Here is a 9,251-nt window from a genome sequence, read left to right on the forward strand (position 1 = left end):
TTCATTTAGAGGAGTATTTTTATAGAACAAAGTACTATTAAAACTTTTTGACTTTTCTCCATAATAAAATTTTTTCTTATTTCAAAAAAAAAATTAAAAAAAAAATCTTTAAGTTAAAAAACAAACTTGAAAAATTTTTAAGTTTGTTTTGTTATATTATTAATACTCTTAAAAATTCTTTAATCATAATTTATACATACGAAATCTTTCTTCTTAATTCATACATACATTTACTTTCTTTACTTAACTTTTGTTTTTGTAATATATACTTTAGACGCATGGATGTATTATTTTAGGTACATTTTATATTTTATACTAACGAGTTCTTATATCTTAATTATATATATAAATATTTACTTTATACATTCAAATTTTGCTATGTAAATTTGAATTTGACTGGTTTATGTATTATTTTGTACAACAAATATTATGTATATATCTGTTATATTCACGTGATTTATGCGTATATTAACGAAAGGTTTGTTTTGGTATATATCATTTATGTGTATTATTTTTATGTACATGTATTTGCATGTACACATATATGCGTATATATTAGTGTTAAAAATTTCCTGCATCTTTCAAAATTTTATATTGCAATATACTTACAGTTGTTATATAGATTTATAAAATTCATTTTTTTGTTTCAAAAATATGCGTTTTATCATTGTAGCATTTAGGTATTCTTTAAATATTTCAACAAAAAATATATAATAATAAAGACCCATAAGCGAAAAATACACATCTTTTAGTCATATTTTTACAATGAAATTATTAAGAAATTTCAACCCAATATATTTATATATATAAATATATATATATATATATGTATATATATACATATATATATATATATATATATATATATATATATATAGATATATAAAGATACATATATATATATATATATATATATATATATATATATATATATATATATATATATTATATATATAATATATATATATATTATATATATATATATATAATATATATATTTAGATATATACTCTCGTTTTCCGTCAACAGTCAATTGTTAAAAATTGTAAAAAACTGTAAAAAAATTGTAAAAAAAAAAAACTCATACAAAGAAACGGAGCTTAAAAATAAAAAGTTTTCCCTTCTAAATTCGTTCCAGAACTTTTACTTGTGCGATATTAATAACTGGTGTGTTGCTGTTCGCGCTCTTTCTTGTAACTTTTTAAATAAATATTTCAATTCTAATTTTTGAGAAATCCTAAAATTTGAGTTTTTGTTAAGCTGCAGTTTTGTATTAATAGCTCTAAAGAGTAAAGGAGACAAAGTTGTTTGTAAATTTTTTATTTGGGCTGTTGTTTGATAACGAACGTGTTGTTCGTGTTAACGAACGTGGGAGGTTTAAAAACTGTACAAAAAATTGTAAAGAATTAGAACTCTTAATGATGGTGTAAAATCAAAATTTTAAAAGTATTTATTTTGTTCTTCTTGTTGTGAAGCATTATGATGATTACAATTGTTGTGTCTTTGCTTTGGGTTATGCTAGTATTTTGTTGGACCACTTTATGAAATGCTTCACAGACGCTCACTATCCTTTCCACATACCATCTATACTTCCATTACTTGTTTCATAATAGTTTTGAACTTTTCGCTTATAGTTAGAAATTTATTACAATTTTATTAAAAAATTAAAAACAAATTCCTATCATTCTTGACAAAATTGTTGACTTGCAATTTACTTTTTTCTATAAAGGTACTATAATAGCGTGATTTGATTTAGTTTATACATTTTTGGTCGTATGTTTAGTACTTAACTATTTTCCTTACAGTGTTTATGAAAGGAAACTCTCGCATTGAATACGAAATATAAAAAGTACAATGCAAAATTCATTTGTTCTTTTGTTAAAAATAAAGCATTCCATTTTATTCAACACCACTACTATGCTACATTATTCTGGTTAAAATTTATTAAAATAATATCCCTTACAAAATTTTCTCCATAGAAAATTTTTCAGTGTTATATAGAAGTCTCTGAGAAATGACTATTAGAAATGAATAGCAGAGAAACGACATTTTGATTTCAAGAGATTGTTTAGTCTCAATCAAACAATTCCTCTCTTAATTTTCTGCAACTCAAAAGATTCTTTTTTCCCGGAAAAACGTGACTCAAAAGGCTTAATTTCACGGGTCCAATTTTAGATCTAATTCCGTTCAAGTTTGTTTATTTTTTATGAATTTTTGAGTAAAATAGCGCAAGTATTAATGAATAAAAAATAATGCTCTATTGCTTTTGTGACATTAGTACGCATTATCGTTGCTTAAAAAATGTAATCTATAAAAAATAATAAAAAAGTCAGTAATTTTATTATATGTCAGTGATTTAAATACATTGCATTTACTAATGAATCTGGATTCAAAGTTTTTCACCATAGATCATAAAAACACAAATCCATTATTGATTGATTCTTTATTTTTATTAATTAAATTAAATATGATTTTCATTAAAATGGTTATTATTGCATTAAGTGCTTTAAAATGGTTTTTTTAAATAATAAAAAGTAATCAAATCTTTTTTTTTTTTTTTTTTTGAATTTTGTTTGTTATTTTGTACACAACCGACACGATATTTTTAAAAAAGTACAATATTACAATAACTTAAAATCATTTTTGATATGTAATACTTGTCTTAAAGTTCTTACGTTATTATATACGTTGTTATATATGTATATATATATATATATATATATATATATATATATATATATATATATATATATATATATATATATATATATATATATATATATATATATAGTATATATATATATATATATATATATATATATATATATATATATATATATATATATATATATATATATATATATATATATATATATATATTGAGTATGTATATATATTTAGTATATATATATATTTAGTATATATATATATATATATATTACTATATATATATATATATATATATATATATATATATATATATATATATATATATATATATATATATATATATTTATATATATATATATATATATATATATATATATATATAGTATATATATATACTATATTTATATATATATATTTATGTTATATATATATATATATATATATATACTATATATATATATATATATATATATATATATATATATATATATATATATATATATATATATATATATATATATATATGTATATGTATATAATATACATATACATACATACATACATACATATATATATATATATATATATATATATATATATATATATATATATATATATATATATATATATATATATATATATATATATATATATATATATATATATAGTAATAAACACACACACAGATATATATATATATATATATATATATATATATATATATATATATTATATATATATATATACATTATATATATATATATAAAAATATATATATATATATATATATATATATATATATATATATTTTATATATATATATAATGTATATATATATATATATATATATATAGTAATAAACACACACACAGATATATATATATATACATATATATATATATATATATATATATATATATATATATATATATATATATATATATATATATATATATATATATATATATATATATATTATATATATATATATATTATATATATATATATATAAAATATATATATATATATATATATATTTTATATATATATATATAATGTATATATATATATATATATATATATATATATATATATATATATATATATATATATATATATGTATATATATGTATCTGTGTGTGTGTTTATTACTATATATATATATATATATATATATATATATATATATATATATATATATATATATATATATATATATATATATATATATATATATATATATATATATATATATCTGTGTGTGTGTCTTACTATCATTCATCACTTACTTTTACAATTTAAACAACAAATGCACAAGTTGTTTTTTGGTAATATATCGAAAAGCTAAGTGTCAATAACAAAGGTTTTTTGACTAATAGTTAATATATTTTGCTCTTAATTTGACACAACTTCTTTATTACATACAATTATTTCTTAGATACTATATAGACATGTTGATCATCAAATATGTGTACTTTATCTATTTACTCAACAAATTGGAATGTTATTGAACATGTTTTTATGTTAAAGATTATTGATAACCTGCACTTCTATACTCAACAAAATTGAGTATATATAATCTAAATTGCACATGAATAATAATTATAATTCCACACATAAAATAAACTATTTCTAATATGATAAATTAAAAAATTACGTATAAAGTAATTACATGGACGAGGTAAAAAATATCAAGTGTGCCAGATTTTAAATCTTTTAAAACCTCAAGATGTTCTGATGTCATAAAACATGATGCAACAATAGAACTAAAAATGATACATAAAAACTACATAAAACTGCTTAAACCATTTGTCTACTGGCCTGGATGGCATTTCAAAGCTATCCATAACCATTTATTTGATATCTTATTTAAAATTGGCAGTTTACCGTTAAGCTGTAAAATAGAAAACATTGTTTTCCTGTACATAAACAAAACTAAATGTACATCCTATACTAAAATATTGTTAATCACTATCGAATCTTAGTATACTGGAAATAAAATAACATAGAAAAAAAAAATTACTTATGTTTGTGAATGTGTTTATTTTTTTAAATGCTATACTTACATGTTGAAAAGTTTATGACTATATAATATATATTTAGTTCATAGATGGTGATGACATAAAAATAACTCAGCATGCACAAATCCAAATTCACAAGAGAGTAATACAATTTTCAAAGGAAGGAAATTCAGCTTGTGTTTGTCAATAGTTGCTTAACTATTATGTCTAGGTAGAACAATATGGTGGTAAAATTATGTTGTGGATATGGTTTAAATGATTGTCTGAGTAGTTAAAGATAAAAAAAAACTGAAAAGTTAGATTAGATTATTAAATGCAAAACAACTATGGATGTCAAGAAAACTGCTGTCATTGTTGCATGTAAGCAAAAGGATAAAATACCTATTTTATATATTTTATATGTAATCGTACCTCTATGATATAAAGACTGCATATAAGACTTTTTAGCTGTTTAGACATTAAATTAATTTTAACCATTTATCAGTAATTAGAAAAAAGACTTAAATACAATTTGCTGAAGATCAACTAAATTTCTGAAAAAAATAGGATTTTCAGATGAGCCTAAATTTAATCATTTGAAAGCATTGGCTTCAAAATAGTAATTACAAAAATATAATTTAGGTCTATTATAGAGCATGTAAATTAATAATTTTTCTGGTAGTTTTGTGTGTTGCATCAAACGCCCCCATACTTTTAAAAATTGATCTGTCCCTATTCTTGAAACTTTTTATTGGCTCTCACAAGACACTCTGTTAAAATTTTTTCAAAATTGAATGGGATTTCAAAAATAATTATCATTTTTTGTTAAAAATTTCTTGAAAAAAAAATTTCAACAAAAACTATGAAAAAATGGTTTTTTTTTGTTAAAAAATAATAATTTTTATGCAATAAAACTTATAATAATAGTTATTGTGTTAAATTTTTATTATTTTTGTAATTTTTATAAAATTTTGCTTTTTTTGAGACCCAACATGACAAACATTTAAAAAACTTTTTTTTTTCTGTTTAGGGTCTCGTTGCAAGTTTCAGACTTAAAGTGGCCCCCCTAAATCTCATTTAATTTTGAAAAAATTTAACTGAGTGTCTTGTGAGAACCAATAGAAAGTTTTAAGAATAGGGATAGATCAATTTTTAAAAGTATGGGGCGTTTGATGCACCCTAGTGGTAGTATATATATATATATATATATATATATATATATATATATATATATATATATATATATATATATATATATATATATATATATATATATATATATCAACCCTCATAATTAAGAAAATTGAGATCGATAATTTGCCGACCTCAATATTTTAGAGGTCAGCAAAAAAGATCTACCATAAAACATAGAAACCAAGTTGGCAATTTTTTGCCAACTTAAAATGCTTTTAGGTCAGCAGTTAGGTCGGCATTACCAAATGCTGACCCTAATTCCGAGAGTTGATATATATATACATATACATAAAAGCTTTTGAGATAAAGTAGTTTAACTTTCCCTAAATGTCATAAGTTTTATAAACTTTGTTAATTGAATTAAGGTAATAAGGTAAGCTATAGTAAGTAATATCAGCAACATTATATGATCTCACAATAAAAAATTGAGAGAACTTAATTTTATTTATTTTAAAAATTGTATCACTTTTGCCTGGTCAAAAAGTTTCACATAACTACTTTTTCAGAAATAACATGTATCAAAGTGCCATCACAAAAACAATCTTCCAAATTAAAAGTTGAAAAACATTATTGCAGATTGCATTTAGAATGCAAAAGAAATCACAACAATTTTGTAATTTTTTCATGAATATATTTTTATGAACATCTAATGATTTGCAATCTTGTGTTATGTTTGAAATAAACTGGCTTTAAACTGTGTAATTTTTTAAATATTGTTTACTCTTTGTTTGTATTAATGTATTGTTTATATCAAAATTTTTACATTTAATTTATTCAGATATAGCTACCCAGTAAATGTCACTGGTGAGATCATGCTGAATTATCGGTCAAGATTTTGGTCTGTATTTTTTAACTATATAACCAAAAATAAGTTGATAGTTTTGTTTTTAAAGCCAAGCTCTTCAGATCATCATCATCGCCAAGCTCTGGTACAAGGTTCATCAGATCATTGCTAGGCTTTGCTTTTCTTTTAACTAGTTATATATAAATTTTGCTTATACAAAATAAAAATTGAAAAAATAATGCACTAAAGGATATAGTAGAAGCAAGCTGTGTTTTTAAAACCGATATATTTTCATATAAATGCACTAACCAATCATTTAAAAGGTATTAATTGTAGAAATAAGAAAGATGGTTGAGAAGAAAAAGATCTAATAATAACAATAAAATGATAAAAATAAGAAGTATAAAATAACAAGTATACATTTATGTGACAAAGTTTGTAAATTGTCTATATAAAAAAACTCACATCCACTAGAATTTCAGGGAAGGTTTCAAAAAAGGACGTTTCAGATTAATGTCGAAATAGAGAATAAAAGTGAAACTATGAAAAAAGAAATAGTGTTGAAAATCCCAAAAGCAGAATAAGATCGAAATAGCATAAAAGAGAATAAGTTCAAAATAATTAAAAAACCTTTTGAAATTAGCAGTAAATGACTGATCAAGTTTGAAATTAGCAGAAAATGACTGATATTGAAATAACAACTGACAGAAAACGACTAATATTGAATTAACAACTGAATAATTGATAAAAATAGGTAAAACATAATAAGTTTTACCTATTTGTCAGTCAATGAAGCAACAAGCATGTTCTACCTATTTTTCAGTTGATGTTTAAACATTTTTTTGATATTTTTTCCATATTTATTGTTTTTGATAAAGTTCTACATTTTCTGTAAAAGTGGTTTTTATTGTTTCTATTGTAAAGTTAGTATTTCAGGTCTGCCAGTCTGTCCCGAAATCCCAAAATGTCCCAAGTTTTTTAAATTTTACTTTTTTGCCATAAAATGTCATCATTTGTAGGGTTATATCCTAAATTGTCATAAAATTTTAAAAGATTTTTTCAAATAAATGTTAATTTAATACAGTATAATAATATATAGGTAATATAGTAATGTTATTTATGTGTGTACATAGAAATGCATGTATAAGAATGTCTTCTGTAATCATCTATCCTATGTATCTATCCTTTATATTTATTGAATATGTAATTATCAATAATTGTCAAATTTATTGTTGTTTTTAGATCAGTCTATAAAATAGAAAAAATTGTAAAATTTTTTTAGATTTCATTGTTAAATTATAGTTCAACTGTTCATTTATATTTATAAAATGTCTAAGAGAAAAAAAAAGTATAATACATTGTGGGAGTCTAAGTTTTACTGGATCCAAGTTTTTCCTGTTGAGCAATATACTGCAAATTGCAAATTATGCCAAAAAAACCTTTTCTGTTTGTGGAAGTGGAGCTGGTAATAAGCCATGCAATTATCAAACTTTCCACATCAAGTTTTAAAGAAAGAGAAGGACAATCAGAATTTAGTAAAGATAATGATAATATACTTGAATTAAAAATTTCAAAGATTAGTTACATTGTTGAGGAAGAGATATTTAAAAGTCAAAACCATTTATAATGCATTGAGTCTAACCATTCTTTTGCCTCAACAAATGGAAATGGTAAATTATTTAAAGCAATATTCCCAGATTCAAAAATTGCCAAAGGATACAGACAAAGTAAAACAAAGTCTAAATACACCTTTCAATCTTTCTATATTTATAAAATATTTATTGTTATTGGAGGACTTAAATGATACTTTTACATTTAAATTTGACAAATCTACAACTCAACAAGTTAATACATATGATGGTTATGTACAATATTGGTCTAAAAATGCATACTATGGAACTGTCTTGGTAGATAAACAATTGTACTGCTGAAAAGATGTTAGAACAATTTCTTGAGCTTGTAATTAAAGTTAAGCTTAACATAAAGGTTAAGCTCCATATCGGTATGGATGTTCCTTATATAAATATAAATATTAAGTTTGAGAGACTTTTAATGTCGTCAGAGAAAATGAAACGTTTGAACACAAACATCGTATCAATAGGCACATGCCCCCTGCATATAGTTCATAATGAGCAGGAGTTAATGTTTTAGATTTTAACATTGATTTATTTGAAATTGATGTTAACTTTTTCTTTAAACATTCTGCTTCAAGAATATTGGACCATTGACAAATAGAAGATCTAACAGAAACTTTTTCACACTTTATACAAAGACATTCTTCAACAAGATGGGTGACACTCAGAAGAATATGTTCTCAGATTTTAGAACAGCACAGGAAATTTTGTGAACATTTTATAAAATTTCTTCCAACAACTACGTCGTTTAAATCAACAGTTAGAGATACTGAAGGGTATAAGAGGATTTCAGATATTTTGCAAAATAAAATATCAATGCTTTTTTATTTCTTTTATTGGTTTCATAGCAAATGACTTTAAAATTTTTTTTTAAAAACATTTCAATCAAATAAACCAAGAATTCACCTGATTTACTCTGAAATGTCAAGACTCCTGGTTGCACTAATGTCCTAGTTAATCAAAACTAAG

At 21.8% G+C, this 9,251-nt stretch overlaps 1 long non-coding RNA gene across 1 annotated transcript in view; it reads left to right on the forward strand.

The window, feature by feature from the left end:
* The first annotated feature begins 4,772 nt into the window (after nucleotides 1-4,772).
* The window catches only part of LOC136079694 (uncharacterized), a 6,927-nt gene continuing 2,448 nt past the window's right edge, over nucleotides 4,773-9,251 (forward strand). Inside the window, exons 1-2 of the long non-coding RNA XR_010638139.1 lie at nucleotides 4,773-5,051; nucleotides 6,643-9,251. The exon at nucleotides 6,643-9,251 is cut by the window's right edge and continues 494 nt beyond it. This is a non-coding gene — a long non-coding RNA (uncharacterized LOC136079694). The remainder of the gene's footprint in view (nucleotides 5,052-6,642) is intronic.

This window comes from Hydra vulgaris, chromosome 04, assembly GCF_038396675.1.
Source record: "Hydra vulgaris chromosome 04, alternate assembly HydraT2T_AEP".
Classification (NCBI taxonomy): domain Eukaryota; kingdom Metazoa; phylum Cnidaria; class Hydrozoa; order Anthoathecata; family Hydridae; genus Hydra; species Hydra vulgaris.